Below are 19,062 nucleotides of genomic sequence, written 5' to 3' on the forward strand. Positions count from 1 at the left end.
CAGGGGGCACTGCATTATTGTAGCACTGTCAGTGCAGGCAAGAGATTTTGTGTGTTTCAATGAAGCTGAGAGCTATATTAGTGGTAGCATAGCTACTGGCAGATTGAATGTAGCCAGACAGGTTTCATCAGAGGATCGAGACAAAGTGTTCCTCACAATGACCCATTATCTTCATTTCTCATTTTTTACCTATCCATCCTTTTTAAATATTCTACAGTACAAGGTACGGGGTGGGAGGGGCTCTAGAAGTGAGGTAAAACCTGCTCTCCTAGGGGAGGGAACGCCAATTTCAAACCCTGCTGGTCCAGAAGCAGCGAAGTAGCAGTCCCACTACTGAGCTTACCTCGCACAGTGCCTGTAATGTGGCCAGGGACATTTGACTACAACTAAAATAATTACAAATGAGCCTCAGAGCAAGTTGTTAGGCTGTAAGATAATACTGGCTAAAACAGACTGGTATATGGGTTGGGACATGGAATATTAGAAGTTTATGCAGGCCAGGAGCTACTAAGTGAGTAATATGAACAATAAATAGGTACAAATTTGATGCGACTGCATTAAAAGAAATGAGGTGGAATTGTGAAGGTGCCCTTAAGAGCATTTTTTTTCCAACCTGTGGTTCGTGAAGCCCCAGGGGGTTAGCAAAACATTTTAAGGGATTCGCGAAACTCGTTTCCATAATGGCGAGTCTTGAGGTTAGGCCTATTTCTGTTTCCTTAGTTTCTGCAGCACTGTCATAATAATAATAATAATAATAATTACTATTATTATTATATTATTGTTGTTGTTATTATTAAATTAAATTAATCATGTAATGCCCCCTGTTGCATGTGTGTAAAATCAGCAATTTATCACATTATTTCCAAAATAAATTAATATTTACCATGAATTCCTGATTTACAGTTATGTAACAATGTTAGGAATGCATCTGATTCCACTACAGTGGAAATTAAGTCTGCCATCTTCTTTATTTTATAACAATACTAACAACATTAATGTGACCGCACTAAGGAACAGTTGTATGGTGGTCAGGCCTTTGATTTTCAACAGTAGTCTACTTAGTCTACTTCTTTCATTGTGGCTAATGCAGTAAGTTGTCAGCTGTGTATCAAAATCATTTCTGTTCACTTTAAAATGGATAACTGGTTGAAAAGTGGAAGTTTGAGTGGGAAACAGAGTTTAACAAAATCACAAATTAGTGATTCAGCTTCCAGTGATGTGTGTGAATCCAACAAAAATGAACTGTATGTAAAGAAAAGAATGTACAGTCATAATTACAGTGGGTTCGGATATTTTTATGTAGGCAACAAGGGCTGCCCAAGACCACAGTGTGTTGTTTAAGGTGACATTCTTGCTAACGGTAGTCTGAAACCTTCTCTACTTAAACACCATTTAGAAACCAAACACCCCACCCATGTAAACAAATCTGCTGATATTTTTACATGAAAATCTAACAAGTGGAAAAATTATTTAACTACTTTTGTATCCACTGAAAACAGTGATAATGAGAATCATCTTGAAGAGTCTTATTGTGTTACCTACAGAACTGCTAAAACTATAAAACCTCATTCAGCAGTTGAAGATTTAGTGCAGCCATGTATAAATAATATAGTACAGTGTGTGCTTGAAGAATCTTTCACAAAAAAGTCAGTACGGTATCACTGTCTGATAATATGATCAACTGTCGGATTAAAGACATATCAAACTATGTCAAAAATTATGGAAAGAGTTCATGGCAGTCCTTTTTTGTGATTCAACTTGATGAATTGACTAATGTTATCAGTTTAGCCATTTTTATTACTTTTCATCTGTTATATTAATGATGAGTCTGTAGAAGAGGAACGACTATTCTGCAGACCCTTAAAAGAGAGAACTACAGGAGGAGATGTATTTAAGATAGATGATGAATACTTCCATGAAAACTCAATTGACTGGACTTCTGTGTAGGCATTTATTCACAGATGGTGTGAAATCTATGACAGGGTGTTATGCTGGGTTTGTTGCCAAAGTGAAATCAGTAGAGCCGAACACTTCCTGAACACATTGTTGCATTCATAGACAGGCTCTTGTTTCTAAACACATGCCCAATGGATTGAAATCTGTGCTGGATGATGCAGTGAAAATAATTAGTTTTATTAAGGCTTGGCCTACAAATTCCTGCATCATTGAACTTCTTTGTGAGGTAATGGGAAGCATTTATAAGTGTTTATTGTCTCACACTGAAGTAAGGTGGCTATCGTGAGGTAGAACTATTTCCAGACCGTATTGTCTTAAAGATGAAGTTAATGTTTTTCTCACCAGCTGTGCCCTCCACAAAGTAAAGTGAATGGAAGACGAAATCTGGTTCCAAACCTTAGCTTATTTGGCAGACATTTTCTCAAAAATTAATAGTTTAAACTTATCTCTCCAGAGTTCAAATATAACATTTGTACTGTGCAAAACCATATCAAATCATTCATTACAAAAATTATTTCTTGGGAAACATGTTTAAATGGGTATCAAACCAAGTCCTTTGCTATCCTGCATGACTTCCTAGTGAAAAATCATCTTTCTTTGACAAAAATATCAACAACATGGCTAAAGAACATTTGAAGGGACTTGGAAAAACATTCAGAAAATGTTTTCCTGCTATGTCCAATAATAAAAGTCAACAATTTTATAACCCACATTAAGTATAAATGAAAAAGAGCAGCTTCTTGAACTTCCCACTGATTTTCAGTTACAGAAAAGTTATAAATCTTTGCCATTAATTGGTTTTTGGTTAAGTTTAAAGGCATTACCAGTGTTAGCAAATAAAGCCATGATATTTTCATTCCCATATTTGTGCAAAAAGTCATTTTCTTCATATGCCTATTTAAGAAATAAATACAGACACAAACTTTGTGCTGAACGTGATTTGAGACTTTATTTAACTTCTGTGGTTCCTGACTTCAGAGCTCTGTGCCATGGAAAGCAGGTGCAACTTTCGCACTGAATTCCAACAAAGAGGTGAGAAATTACAATGACAATATGTATTTATTATTGCAATTAACCCTACATATTGTGTAACTCTTAAAATGTAACTCAAGTAATTTTAGGTTTTATATGTCAAGGATTAAGTTAATTTAAGGTTATTAAACCTTTTTCTTGGACTTAAATTTTATGCACGTCTACTGTATGTATATTTAAAAGTCAGTGGTTCACCCAACTCAGATCATTGTAGAAGGGGTTTGCGAGTCAAAAAAGGCTGGGAATCACTGCTTTAGAAAGAGTATGCCGATAATATTCCATAGACATGCAAAAAATGACAAATACAAATATGGAACACATTTTGTAATACATGACTGCCTGGTAACAGAAGTGAAGAGTTTTGTGGTAGTTAATAAATGACTGCTATGCCTCACTATAACACACAGGTATGGGGACATAGCATTTGTTAATACACATGCACCAACAGAAGTGAGCAAAGAAGAGGAAAAATATGAGTTTTATGAGGAACTAGACAATACAATGGAAGGAGGGAATAATATAAATATAAAAATTATACTTTGCGATTTTATTATGAAAGAGGGGCAAGAGATTATGTACAGAATGAATAGTGGGAAAGAGAGCTTAGATCTTATAATCAGTTCCGCCATAAGAACATTCATAAAGTGGACTTGGAAACCACCAGATAGGAAAACTATAAACCAAACTGAACACTTGTTGGTGGTAAATGTTATCTTGTTCAAAGAGTGAGATACCAAGGCAAAGTTTGTAACTTGCGATGGAACACAACTAAACAAAGTCACTGTCAGAAGCAATTCCAAATGAGAGATGGTAGCGTAGACACACCCAGAAGGGTTTCCATACACCACCACAGCAGTTTTCCTACTTACATGTGAGTGCAGTGACCTTCAGCCCAATCAGCAATCGTCACTGAAGGTGACTGCATTGTCTCTCTACTGAGCCAACAGTAAACAATTGTGTGAGACAGAGCTCTGCATACAAGTTTACAGTTAATTGTACTCTGTGAGAAAAGACTAGTATTTTGATCTACATCAAGAGATACATTAATGTTCCATGACAGCAATAAACACTCATCAAATTCCTGTGTAACAAAGTTAAGTATTCCATCTTATTCATGTTAAAATAAAGTGATATAATATTTTACGTGTTGTAGTATCAGCTGAGCCCCTCCAGAAGTAAAGCTAAGAAGCCATCACTGTACTGATGAGTGTTATTTCATCCAGTATGACAAGTGATGATGAGTCTGGTAGTTTATATAGACTTTGAAACTTCCTGGCAGATTAAAACTGCGTGCTGGACCGAGAATTGAACTTGGGACCTTCGCCTTTCACAGGTGAGGATGGGTTGTGAGTCGTGCTTGGGTAGCTCAGTTGGTAGAGCACTTGCCCGTGAAAGGCAAAGGTCCCGAGTTCGAGTCTCGGTCCAGCAAACAGTTTTAATCTGCCAGGAAGTTTCATAACAGTGCACACTCCGCTGCAGAGTGAAAATCTCATTCTGGAAACATCCCCCGCCTGTGGCTAAGCCATGTCTCTGCATTACCTTTTCTTCCGGGAGTGTTAGTACTGCAAGGTTTGCAGAAGAGCTTCCGTGAAGTTTGGAAGGTAGGTGACGAGATACTGGCAGAATTGAAGCTGTGAGGACGGTATGTGAGTCGTGCTTGGGCAGCTCAGTTGGTAGAGTACTTGCCCGTGAAAGACAAAGGTCTCGCGTTCGAGTCTTGGTCCGGCACACAGTTTTAATCTGCCAGGAAGTTTCGTAACAGCGCACACACTCCGCTGAAGAGTGTAAATTTCATTCTGGTTATATAGACTTTACTCACCTCATTACAAAGTCAGTAATGATGTGTGCATGTTGTTCCTGTGCATCATCCGCCCAGGGCTTGCCTTATGTATTTTGATATTTTCTATGTCTCATAAAAAGTGTTTAACCACGTTTGAGCTGCCACAGCAAAAGTATTTAAATGAAGTTGTTCAGTTTCAAGTGCAGCAGATTGAACAACTAATGCTCAGTGTCCAACAGATGACTCAGCACCATTACCAGTTGTTACACCCAAGTTTGGCCCATCCAATATTAATGAAGAGGTCTGGTCAGAATATTCGGACACAGACGGAGGCCTATTTCACAGCACACAACATTACAGTAATGGTGTGTAATGATTTTTTTTTTCTTTCAGCTGTCACAGCTGAAGTGCACCATCTGTATTTAAAACTATGCCCTGATTCTCATCCTGAAACTGTACACTACAACAAACTTGTAATGCTCGTCAATGAACATTATGATGCTTAGGTTTAAATTCATCTGTCTCAAGAAGCAGCTTGCACAAACTTTAAAACAGTGGACTGCCAAACTAAAAGAGCTTGAAAGACACTGCAGGTTTAAGTGTTCTTGTAGACTCAGTTATAGTGATGTCATGTTGCATAGCACAATTATGCAAAATATCAGACACACAAATTTGCAATGCTATCCTCAAATTGCCATACCCTGATCTAAAAACATTTCTGTCTATTGTGGAATCTGAAATTACTGTGGACACAACTGGAGTTGATGTTGAGGCTCCATGTATTTCTGTTGTAAAAGTGCTCAAGGCACTCAGTCTAAAGTTCACACTAATGTTAAATTGAATAAAAACAGGTCTCAGGCTAACAGTAAAATTAGAGATAAAAAATTTATGTTTTGTGGTACACGACTTGTGCTACAGAATACAGCGAGGAAGTGTTGTCCTCAGCGCTTTTCAAATCACAACAGAAATGCTTGTCCTTGTCATGATGGAGAATGTTTCCAGTGTGGTAGGAAAGGTCATATTAAATGTGTTTACAAGGCAGCCCAGGCTCAGGCCAAGTCCAACAGCACCAGCCAAGTGCATGGCTTCAGCAAAGCAATCAACAAGTATGGTAAATGTTGTGTTGGCAATGACATTAAAGTGGGCATAAACGAAGACTTGCATTTCCACATCACGGAAATCTTCTGCAGTAGTACACGGATAGGAGAACAAACTTTCTGTCCAATTAAGAGTGGCTCAAAAGATAAATTTCAGTTAGACACAAGTGCTTCTGTTTCCCTTATCAATAAAGACATGTATGAAACGATCAGTAGTCCACAGCCACAGAACATTACTTCTATTTTGTATGCTTTTAAGGGCCACAAAATATCATTACTTGGCGTGTGCAGTTTGCCAACAACTTTTCATGAAGTTATGAAACGTGTTTTGTTTCATGTACTCAGATCTACGAAGGATGTAAAAATTTTTGGTTTAGACTTGTTTGATTTGTTCAACCTATGCACACAAGACAATATGTTAAAAATCAGTGTTTCAGTGCCCAGCACTACTATTAAAGCCTGTCTCCCATGCAGTGCATGAGCAAATTGTTTAGGTACTTCAAGATGGAAAGACAATGAGTTATCCAACCAATTTCTGCCAGTCAATGTGCATCACCTTTGGTCATTCTCAAAAAGCCATCAGGAGGTTCGCATCTGTGTGCAGATTTTAAAGCCCCAGTAAACTCATAAACTGTCATGGATTCATTTCATCTCCCACAACCAGACAAATTAATAGACAGATAGAGACGGGGGAAATTCTTCTCTAAGACTGATTTACATGAGGTATACTTACAGTTGCTGCTGGATGAGCAGTCCAGACAATATTCTGTGATCAACACTCAACAGGGTTTGTTCTAGTTTCAATGACTGATGTTTGGAAGTGCTTCAGCTCCTGCCATTTTTCAATGGTTCCTGGAACAATTAACAGCAAAAGTTCCTTCCTGTAGAAAATATTTGGACAACATTGTTACTATGGGTCACAAGCCTACTGAACAAGTGGAAAATATAAACTGTTTGTTTCAAGTTCTTTCAGTGGCTGGCTTTAAGTGCAACTAGGAAAAGTGTTCCTTCTTCCACAAAGAACTTCACTATTTAGGACATGTTATAAATGCTCAGGGTATTCATGCTGCTAATTCACACTTTGTCTGCAATTAAAGGCCTGCTGGTGCCCTGTAACATTAAGGATCTTCAAGCTGTCATGGAAAGATTACCTATTATATTAAACTCATTGTAAACTCTGTGCAAATTGCTGCTCTGCTGAACTGGTTGTGCTGGAATGGTATTCCCTTTGTGTGGTCCCAAGACTGTCAGGACACATTTCAGCAATTGAAGGATGCATTATTAAGGCATCATTGTTCAATTAGTTTTGATCCAGCAGAGCCTGTTGCATTACCTGTGATTGCAACTTCTTGTAGGATTGAAGCTGTGCTCTCCCATAGAATTGGTGCTTCTGACAGGCCTATTAATTTTGTTTTGAAAACTCTAAACAATGTGCAATGTAATTACAGTAAGCTTGAAAAAGAGGCAATTGCCATTCTCTATGGTGTTACCAAGTTCCACCAATACTTCTATGGAAGGAAGATCTATTTGCTTACAGATCATCAGCCTTTAATGGGCTTGTTCAATCTTTCCAATTCTGTCTCATCATGGACAGCACAAATATCGCAACACTGGACTCTGATATTGTCTAATTATCAGTATGAGTTGTACAGACCGACTGCCCAACATTCGAATGCCGACTTGACGTCTTGCTTGCTGGTCGGTACCGATGTAGTATTAGATTTGTCTGAAGAAACATGTCATCAAATCGATACTCACAATTTTCAAAGTCTTTAAAATTTTCCTCTTGAGTTTTGATGTATTGCTGCAGCAACTGTTTCTATGCAGGTTGTTGGATGGCTGTGCAGTCTGAAAAAAAAATCCCCACCCCCTGGAACATTGCTGCTTTTCACAGTGTAACATACTACCTGCACGGGCAAGTGCTCTGCTTTTGCATACAATGATGATGCATGGGTTGTGATTCCTCACTCCCTCCAGCAAGAAGTTTCGTCCTTACTGCGTCAAGGTCACTGTAACATAGTTTGCATGAAGTAACTCGCCCAACATCACTGTACTTGGCAGGGCATGGATGCTCAGATTGAGCAAATGACCTCTTGTTTCACTGTTTGTATGGAACATTAATCAGTTCTTCCACAATGCTTTTTGAGTGGCCACATCGATCCAGACCCTATCAATGCACCCATATTGATTTTGCCAATCCATTCTGGAACATGTGATGATTTTTGATGGTAGATGCACACAGTAAATTTCATTTTGTTGTCCCCATTACATCCTCCACTACTGCAAGTCTTCTATTTTATTTTTTTTTTTATCTTTGAGGTCATCCTGAGGTCCTTGTCTCAGACAATGGACTACAACTCAAATCAGCTGTTTTTAACAGTTTTGTGCCACCAATGGCATACACCATGTGATTTTGCTCCTTTTCATCCTCAGTCTACCAGTGAAGCTGAATGATTCATTTGGACATTCAAAAGTCACATGGAGAAATTCAGTTCTTCCCACACGTGGGAGTAAGCCTTAAAGTTTTTCTTTCCTCCTACTTGCCACATGACAAGAAGATGGAACAAGGTACGGTGCATTGTTCCATCTTCTGTGGCCACCACAGAAACAATTCAATCTGTTGGGTCATAAAAAATGTTAGCCACAAGATGAAGTCTTCTTTAAAGTTTTTGGCAAGAAGCAGTGTTGGGAGCACTGTGTCATTACAAAAGTTTAGGGATGTTGTTCTTACATTGTACAGGGTTCCACTGCACTACACTCACATCAGCAGAACCAGCTATGTCACTCTTATGATTGTGCTGCTGCAGCAGCCATCTCCACCTCTATAGCCACCACCGCCAAATCCACAGCTACCACCGCCACTGATGTCGGCGCCCGTTCTGCACCCTGTGGTGATGGCCATGAAGGCATCAGCACCAGACAGCCATCACACCACCCCAGAAGATTCCCTTGCTGTCTTCCCACTCTCGGCATCTGTATCACTTGATGTGGGCACACAACCCGTGGTCGGTTTTTGGCCAGTGTTCCCAGTCACTTGCAAAGTGGATACCAAGGTGCAGACAGGGAGCTGCCATTGGCTGTAATTATGCTCCGTCTTCTCATCTAAAAGTCTGGCTTCAGACCTCCTCCACTCCCTCCCCTGTCGACATTATGCGACACAGCACTATGAGGCGACGGTGCAGAGGTTTGGAGGACATGGCAGAGGGGAGAATGTGGTGTCGTGCAAAGAGTGAGGTGCCATGGCAAGATTTGTATATTGTGACAGAACCAAAAATAAACATAGGTGCTGCCAGAAGCAACTATGAATGACAGATGGTGGCACAGACATACCCAGGACAGTTTCCATACACCACTGCATCACCTCGATTACTTATATCAGAGTACAGAGCAGCTCAGCCCGCTCAGCAATTGTGTTAGACAGAACTCTGCACAAAAGTTCAGAGTCAGCTGTACTCTGTGACAAGATACTAGTATCTTGTTCTGTATCAAGTGATACATTTATGTTCTGTGACAGTAATAAATACTCATGACATTAGTGTGGACATGGTTTGTATCAAAGTTAAGTATTTTGTCTTGTTCATATTACAATAAAAAGATCTAATATTTTACGTGTTGTAGGTACCAACTTGGCCCCTCCATGAGTATAGCTAAGAGCCCAATACTGTACCAATGAGGATTATTTTGTCAAGTACAATAGTCAACATGAAGCATAAGAAGTGCATAGAACATGTAAGGTCATATAGAGGAGCAGATGGGGACACAGATCACTTACTACTTGTTGGGAAAATGAAACAACAAATGCAGTACTGGAAGAAACAAATAAGTAAGAGCAACACAACAATACATTGAGGCAAATAAACTTTATCAGACTAAGATAGAGCAAAGATACCATGTGACTGTGAGGAATACATTTCTCATGTGTTATTCTTTTAGCATAAAAATCAAATTTCTGCCTCATTATTCTTGTACCTCTCATTTCATTTTCATGTATTGTTCACTATTAGTTTCTTTGTTTGTGTTGTTTATCAATTTTTTTCTTCTACTGCTTCCTCACAAGTTTGATTAAACCAATTTCTTTTCTTCTTTTTCTTTTCATCTACCCCTTTCATTTGTTCTGGTCCACATAACAACATCCACCTCTTCGCCATTCTGTTGCTTTGGCATAAGTGTCTTTGAGATTAGGAATGGGCATTGCTTTGAATGGGCATCTACAGATGTTGTTATATGCAGATGATATGGTAGCTACATTAGAGTCAAGTGAAGAAATGATAAAAACCATAGAGGACCGGAGCAGTAGTGCAGGGAATGTGGGCTCCAGAATCAACCCAGAAAAGTGATGAAAGTAAGTAGAAGGATGACCACATTGTGATTGGGGATTTACAGGTGGAAAAGATGACACTGAAGATAGTTAGGTCTTTAAATATTTGGGATCATATTTCAACTGGAAGAATAATGTTGAGCTAGAAGTTGGCCAATGAATCATTAATGATTTCAGATAATATTACAACCTAAAACCAATCATGAAATCAAGGGTAATTTCAACAGAAGTTAAAATTAAGGCACATCATACACTAATTATACCAGTACTGTTATACGGCATAGAAACATTGACTAACATCAATAGCATCTCAATAAATGAAGAAACACTCCAGCTATGATCCTTTATTGAAATGATAAGTTTCACAGCTTATAGCTGCATCCTTACATATATATCTGAGTAGCAAAAGGGGGGGGGGGGGAATTAAAATAAACAATATTGTCTAAACTCCATGTTAAAAAAAAAAGGATGTAGTAAATAACAGATAAGAGTATTCACAATCGGTTCATATAAAATTCAGACCTATTTCCTTTTTTTTCCTCCCACTTATGTTTGGTTCACTTCTCTTTCCTCATTATCCAATCCCTTTTTTATTTTCCTACAACTCCCTCTCTTATTGAGATCCCTTTACACCTCTCATCTTCTTTAATTAAGCTGATGGTTATTAGCTACATTTAATGTCTTTTATTTTCTATCAAGATCATTTCATGTTCCGGGTTTGATTATTTTGCCACCTTTGTATTATCACCCTACTTTTTCTGCCCAATCATTTATAGCATTTATTGTTTCTCTCATGCTTGTGTGATGTCAGTTATTACCTAGTCTATGTGCAATGGCCTTTCTGGTCATTTCTTTGCTCCTGCATGCTTAGGGTTCCACCGTTTCTGGCCTGTGTTGGTTCCAGCTATGTGACCACTGAGTTTATATTATGGTAACTTCCTTAATATTTTTCTTCTTCCATTTTTCACCATCTTTTGGTTAGTCAGTTTCTTTGTATCTGATTTCCCCTCCACCTGTCTTTATTGGCTATTAAGGCTCTATTTTTATATCAGGTTTCCTGTTTTATCACAATTTTTATGTGATATGTTTTTCTGCCTGCATACCACTGTATTCTACTCCCACATGAGTCTATTCCACACTATATTGCTCTCTCAATGGTGAATTTTTCTAAATACATTCATTTTAATCCCACATTTCCAAACTTTGGATTTTAGACCCTATCAGTTCCCTTGACATTTTTTGTTATAGGATCCCTTACTATATGGAGAGGTCAACTGCATCATTCTGCTGATTTTATTACTTGACTACTGTTCCTTTGATGGATGTCTTACTTTGATTTGACTGAGAATGTTGGGTGATCCGTATTTCTTGACTTGATTGTGAGTACTTTTATCTGTTATTTAATACATCATTTTTAAACTGGGAGTATAGAAAATATTGTTTATTTTATTTTTCCCCCATTTTGCTACTAAGATGTGTACCTGAGGATGCAGTTATAAATTGAAGAACTGGTCATTTCAATAAGGGATTATTTAAAAGCTGGTGTGATTCTTCATTTATTAAATGTATTTCCACAACTGTGGCTGCCCATAGTATAAAGTATTTTTTAACATCAATAGCAATTGAAAAAACCTTATGGTACACAAGGCAAAGATCCTGAGAAAGATTTTTGGGCTAGTGAAGGAAGGAGAGGGTGAACAAGACTGAAAAAAATGAAGAAATATATGCTATGATAAATCAGCCCATACTGCACAAAAAGCAAAGCTTAAGCAACTAAAATGGGCTGGAAATGTTGCAAAGATGACAGATGATGCTACTCAAGTAGTAGTGTTGGTAAGAACGTCAGAGGGGAAAGTGTCCTCAGGGAAGACCAAGAACAAGAGGGAAGGATGGACTATGGAAAGACCTGCAACAATTAGTTTTTACAGGAAACTGGAAGGGAGATGCACAGGACCGGGACTGTTACAGACAGTTTTTAAGGTCAGTGCATGATCTGCAACGCCCTGATTACCGGTTAAATAAGTAAGGAAATAAGTAAGTTACACCACGCTTTGCACAAGATTTAGTTCCAGTAAAACTTTGTCTGCCAGATGCTTGAATATTACTAGTGTATTTTTTTAACCCAAAAGGCTCCCTAGATTACTGAAAGTGTTTGTAGAATATTATAAACATGGTTTTGAGATGATCCTCTGGGCCCACCTCCAACTGGTGACAACTCGCATATAAATCCATAGTGGCAAAGAAAAGGAATGGTCGAAGATTATCTAGGGTCTAAATAATGTTCCAAAGTGGATAAACATTGCTGAAGATTTTAATGTGGATTTATTGAACAGCTCTGTCAGTGAACAATTATTGCAGTCAGTAACACTATCATTCAATTTAGTTCCTACTGTGAACTTTGCTACTAGGATATGTAAAAGCTCTAAGACTGCTATTGCTAATATCTTTGTAGACAAATCTAGGGAAAAAAGCCATATCACAAAACCAATAGTAAATGGGCTATCTGAACATGACATGCAGCATCTTGTGTTAAATGTTGAAACTTGTCAGGATAAAAAAATCTATTAAATCTGATTACAGGAGATTAATAAATAAGTCGAAAATTGAGAAATTCAGGAAATTGCTCAAAGATGTGAACTGGATAGATGTTTACAACACATCTGACTCAAATGGAAAATACAAAGCATTCATTAATAAAGTTGTGTCCACTTTTGAAAATTGTTTTCCCCTAAAGGTAACTCAAATCACACAGAAGTCAAAAAATAGACTGTGGATTACACAAGGAATAAAGATATCATGTAGGACAAAAAGGAGACTGTATATACTATCTAGGAACAACTCTGATGTTAGAATTGTAATGTATTACAAAGAACACTGCGAAATATTGACGCAAGTAATCCAGAAATTTAAGCAGCTTTATTATGAGAAAAAGATAATTACATCAGGTAACAAAATAAAACCTGTATGGGATATTGTGAAGACAGAGACAGGTGGGGCCAAAAAGGAAGAGGTACAGATAGCTCTAAAAATAAATGAGACTTTGGTAACAAATGCATGTACAGTTCAAAACCTCTTAAACAAGTACTTCATTTCTGTTATTGACAGCTTCGGATTATCAGGTTTGGTGAGCAGTGCAATTGAGTATCTGAGAACAGTCTTTAAAAACAACTTCAGTAAAATGGAAATGACACTCATATCTCCCAAAGAAGTAGCATCCATCATAAAATCCTCAAAATCTAAGTATTCCAGTGGGAATGATAACATAGCAACAAAGTTAATCAAAGAGTGCTCATGCGAGTTGAGTTCTATCTTAAGTTATTTGTGCAATCAATCTCTTATCAGCAGAACATTTCCAGACTGGCTAAAATATGCTGAAGTTAAGCCTCTTTACACAAAGGGGGATAAAGAGATACCTTCAAACTATCAACCAATTTCATTTCTGCCGGCTGTCTCAAAAATATTTTAAAAGATTGTGTTCAAGCATCTCCTTAAGCATCTGACCGCAAATAATATATTGTGCAAGTCACAGTTTGGATTTCTTAAGGGTTCTGATGTAGAGAAAGCTATTTACACTTACAGTGAGAATGTACTTAATTCATTAGATAATAAATTAGAGGCTACTGGCATTTTCTGTGACCTGTCAAAAGCCTTTGACTGTGTGAACCACAGCATTCTCTTAAATAAATTAGAATATTATGGTGTCACTGGTATTGCTGCAAAATGGTTTGAGTCTTATCTATCTAACAGGAAACAATGGGTGTCATTGTGAAATAGCTGTGCAGTAAGCAGTCAGTCTTCATCTGACTGGGAATTAATTACATGTGGAGTTCCTCAAGGTTCCATCTTGGGTCCATTGCTTTTTTTTGTGTACATTAATGACCTCTCATCTGTTACGTTGCCAGATGCTAAGTCTGTTTTTTTTGCAGATGATACAGACATTGCAATAAGTAGCAAGTCAAGTACAGATTTAGAAACAGCTGCTAATCAAATTTTCACTGACATTAATAAAAGGTTTAAAGCTAACTCACTGTCATTAAACTTCGAAGAAGACATGCATATCGAAGAGGTCGACAGTGTATATTTCTGGGATTACAACTCGATAATAAATTCAGTTGGGAAGGGCACACCACAGAATTGCTTAAGCACCTAAACAAGTCTGTATTTGCCATGAGAATGATGTCAGGTGTAGGAGATGTAAATATAAAAAAAACTTGTATACTTTGTTTACTTTCATTCTATTAAGTCATACGGGATCATATTCTGGGGCAACTCGTCAAACTCAGCAAAAGTTTTTAGGGTGTAAAAGCGTCTGGTAAGAATTATTTGTGGTGTAAATTCAAGAACATCTTGTAGAAACCTGTTCAAGGAACTTTGTATTCTAGCCACTGCTTCTCAGTATATTTATTCCTTAATGAAATTTGTTGCAAGTAATATATCTCTATTTCCAACCAATAGCTCAATACATAGTATCAATACTAGGAATAAGAACAATCTACATAAAGATCTAAAATCACTTACCTTGGTCCAAAAAGGGGTCCAATATTCATGAACACACATTTTCAATAAATTGCCAGCAACCATTAAAAACTTGGTTTCAGATAAAGCACGGTTTAAACAGAGTTTGAAAGACTTTTTGATAGGCAACTGCTTCTACTCCATAGATGAATATCTTAACAGAGAGTGTTAAGTCAGCTTAAGTAAAAATATCTGCTGGATTTCAGTTTTGACAGCACTTGGTCACAACAGTCAAGATTAGGTATTTTGTGTATGATAAATTTATTAATAGTGCATAACAGTGTTTCATTCTGACAGTGTGTTAATTCTGTAAATATTAGCTGTTCCAGTTTACTGCATTGTGTTAACCTATTTTGACTATCTCCTGACAAATGATCAGGGTAGTAAGTATTATATTCAAATCTTTTATGTTTTATGTTATAATTTCTGACATGTTCCACACCCACGAGGATCACCTCATTTTTTGGGAATATGGAACGAAAACTTAATCTAATCTAATCAAATCAAATCATCACCTCTTACACATTTATTCAGACATATATGATCACAAGTGGTTGGTATTGGCTCCATACACTCATTTATCGTGTGCATGTAGTATACATTGTTTTGAAAAAAAAAAGCATATTTGCACTATCAGCTGTACAACTGTATATTCATTCTCTACAAGTTCAGCAATAACAACCATCTTCACAAGCGAAAAACAATGTACATCAATGGATCAAAATACTTTTTTGTCAAATATGACAACCAGATGTAGAACATACATAACAGCCATAAGAGTTTGGCTGAACATAATCCATAAAAACAAGCTTTGCATTACCACAATTACAGCAATGTATATTTGGTGAGAACTTCACACTTAAAAATAATAATGTGTCAGTAATAGTGAAGTTCTCAGCAAGTACACATTACTGTAACTGTGGTAATGCACAGCATGTTTATATGGATTATGTTCAGATAGACTCTTACAATAGTTATGTATGTTCTACTGCTCTACATTTGGTCAAGTCATATTTGACAAAACTATATTTTTGATCCACTGATGTACATTATTTTTCTCCAGTGAAGATGGTTATTATAACCAAAACTGGTAGACAATAAATACACAATTGTACAGTTGATGGTGCAAATATTCGGTTTCCAAAGTCCTTAACAGCCAGAAAGAGTCACCTTAAAAAGTTTTATTACTACAGATGGGCCTCATGGACTTGTACTTTCCTTTATAATGCTGTCATGTAGTTGCTATACAATGTATTATTCCACTACTGTTTTAAAGTGATGTGGAATGTGACATGGTTTCTGACTAACAGGTGTTCCTTTCCCATCAGAATTGTGTGCTACATAATGGGAACTGCAGCCAAAGGGCCTTTCATATTGAATAGCTAGGGATATGCCTTAAAGTGAAAAAGGTGAAATACATCTGGCAGAAATAAAACACAGTGCAGCAAAAGAAGGCAGTAATTATTTACAAAACAAATAACTCTACAAACTGTTTAAAAATCATCATTGCTTTCTCCTAAAAAGTGTAAAAATACTCATTTGACACACACAGATTGGCAGTGTTTCTTATCTCAGGTTTTCTCTAACCAACCCTCCTTCCTATATCACTTCCATGCTGGCTAACATGGTGTAATGTGGTAGCCATACTTCTAGGTAGGAAGAAAGATTGGAGGTTAACATCTCAACAACAATAAGGTCTCCCCTCTGCAATGAGAGATCAGTGCATTAGCCAACATGGCACCAGCTTTGGTTCCACCCATCTACCCCTACAATATACTAGCCATATACACATACATGATTTTAAGAGAAAATCTCAGCTGTAATTAGGTATTGAATTAAATTCAATGGCAACAAGTGAAAATCCATACTGGACTGTGACTCCAACCCAGATTTCCTGCTTTCTGCCAGTGGTTGCCTTGATGGTTATGATAACTTCAGTGCAGATGCACACTGAGTCCAAACTCCTGTGGGAGTCAGGTAAGTTGCCAGTACTGAGGAAAATGGATGACGGATGCTACATGTGTGGTGTGCGACACACTGAGAATTTGACATGGAAAGGATGCATGCCCAGATAGCTAGAGCAGTTAAGGTGCCCACTTATGTAAGGCCAGAAATCCAGGTTTGAGTCTCGATCTGGCACAAATTTTCATTTCTTGCCATCAAGTTTCAATGACCAACTGCACATGATGTTGGTATTTCTCTTAAAATCATCCACAGTATAAGAATGGTATCTGTTCTATCAGAGATGTCCAACATAACAGACACCAAACATACAATAATATAAATGCACCTTGATGGTAAAGATAACTTCTGTGCAGATGTACACTATGTCAAAACTCAAGCAGGATTCAAGTAAAGGTATGAGCAATGAGGATAATGGATAGTGGATGCTCCGTGTGTAGTATGTGGCAAGTCGAGTGTTTGGGTTGGAAGGGAAACATGGTTAAGTACCCAAAGTGGTTAAGGACATGTCTAACAGAACATAATATACAGCATGTTCATTTTAACTGAAGACATTCAAATATATCAAGAACTACACATTAGATAAAAAAAAGGTATAATTCCAATTTATTTGTCTCAGATGGGGACATCCAATAATATCAATACTCAACCCCCCACCCACCCTGTGTGTGGAGGAATACAATGTTGCAAATGGGGTTTCCAATTAGAAGTTAATTGGAGATTTAAAAGTGGCTCCCTGCCACCAACATAGGGGGTGGGGTGGGGGTCAAGTGTGATGCAACTGGATGTCCCTCTCTGAGACAAACAAACTAGAATTGTAACTTTTTTTGATCTGATGTGCAGTTCTCGTAATTATAACTTCAGTGTGGATGCACAATATATCTGAACTCTTGCAGGAATGTCGTAAAACTGCAATCAATGAGGATCATGAATGGTGGATGCTACATGTGTAGTATGTGCCAAGTTGAGAATTTGGACTGGAAGGGAGGCGTGTCTGGATAGATGAAGCAGTTAAGGAACCACTCGTGTAAAGCAGGAAATCCAGTTTCAGGTCCCAATGCCACACAATCACTTGTCACCATTGAATTTAATTCAATGCCCAATTGCAGCTATCATCTGTATTTCTCTTAAAATCATGAACACATTTCTAGAAAAGTCTGAATTTTTTGTACTCTTTACTTTACCATTAATACTGAATTTGGCCCTGTTAGCTGCATACTGACCTACAAAGATTACATGTATGGGAAATACATCCCAATTGTCAGAACATCTAAATTTTGGTTTAGCAGTTACTACTGTATCTCTTCCCATTTTATCTTGTGTTTAGGGGTGTCTATGTTGACAATCATGTACCTTGGGGCTGACAACAATTATAGAGTGGAGTGCTGCATTTCCTCTGTTTGACTCAGCTACATCAGTATTATACCATTTCAGCATTAAAGAGATTCAACTTTTCCTTGGGCATTACTACATCAGTTACCAGTAAAGCTATGGTAGTGAACACTACCACCCATAGCATATTCGGAAATAATAGCTTACATCATACAAGGCTGTGCTAAAGAGTAATGCCTCTGAATGTTTATGTGAAAACCCTTAAAGCTTTTTAAATAAAACAAATGTTAGTACCATTCTACATATTTACTCTTAATTTCCAAATATTTTCAGCCTTCTGCTGTTAGAGGGCTCTGAATTGTAGCATGTAACATGGCAGTGTGTACTGTAACTATGTTGGTGCTTGAGAAACAGCATGCTGTAACTGAGTTTTGAATTTGAAGAGTTTTTCCACACATGGATCACCCTCTCCTTATGCATGACAGTGCCAGACCACACAAGAATGCTCTGACAACCCAACACATTGGGTTTACCACCATCAGTCATTTTCCTTACAGTCCTGACTTGGTACCATCCAATTTTCACTGTTCCCAAAATTAAAAAAAAACACCTTTGGGGACTTCACTTTGATTGTAATGAAGCAGTGCAAGCAGAGGTGAGATTGTTGCTCCATTATCAAAGTGAAATAGCCTACAGTGACGGTATCAATAAACTGATCTCTTGTTGGGAGAAAGGAGTTCATTACTAAGTTTACTATGTTGAGAAATTTATTTATTTTATTTATTTATTATCTTTTTAGCATATAGTCATCAACTGGTGACTTTTGCAAACATCATAGCATTTTTAAACAATTTTTGTACAAACAGTAGGAATTTGCAATTCATATGTACAAGAAGCCATGGCAATATATGGTACAGAAATTCATAATGCAACTTACAGTTGTTACATAGTATAGGTATTTGCATTTACAGCATGTTGTTACAAAAATAATATATATTAAATATGAAGATGTGAAGAATAATGATGTAGAATGTAAATAACATCTGTTTTATTTAAAAAGCTTGAAGAGT

The 19,062-nt window shown here is 37.4% G+C and overlaps 1 non-coding gene across 1 annotated transcript; it reads left to right on the forward strand.

Moving 5' to 3' along the window:
- Positions 1-4,342: 4,342 nt before the first annotated feature.
- Trnas-uga (transfer RNA serine (anticodon UGA)) lies at positions 4,343-4,417 on the forward strand. Its single transcript has one exon. It is a non-coding gene; the product is annotated as a tRNA-Ser (tRNA).
- The last annotated feature ends 14,645 nt before the right edge of the window (positions 4,418-19,062 follow it).

Source organism: Schistocerca cancellata, chromosome 4 (genome assembly GCF_023864275.1).
Source record: "Schistocerca cancellata isolate TAMUIC-IGC-003103 chromosome 4, iqSchCanc2.1, whole genome shotgun sequence".
Taxonomy (NCBI): domain Eukaryota; kingdom Metazoa; phylum Arthropoda; class Insecta; order Orthoptera; family Acrididae; genus Schistocerca; species Schistocerca cancellata.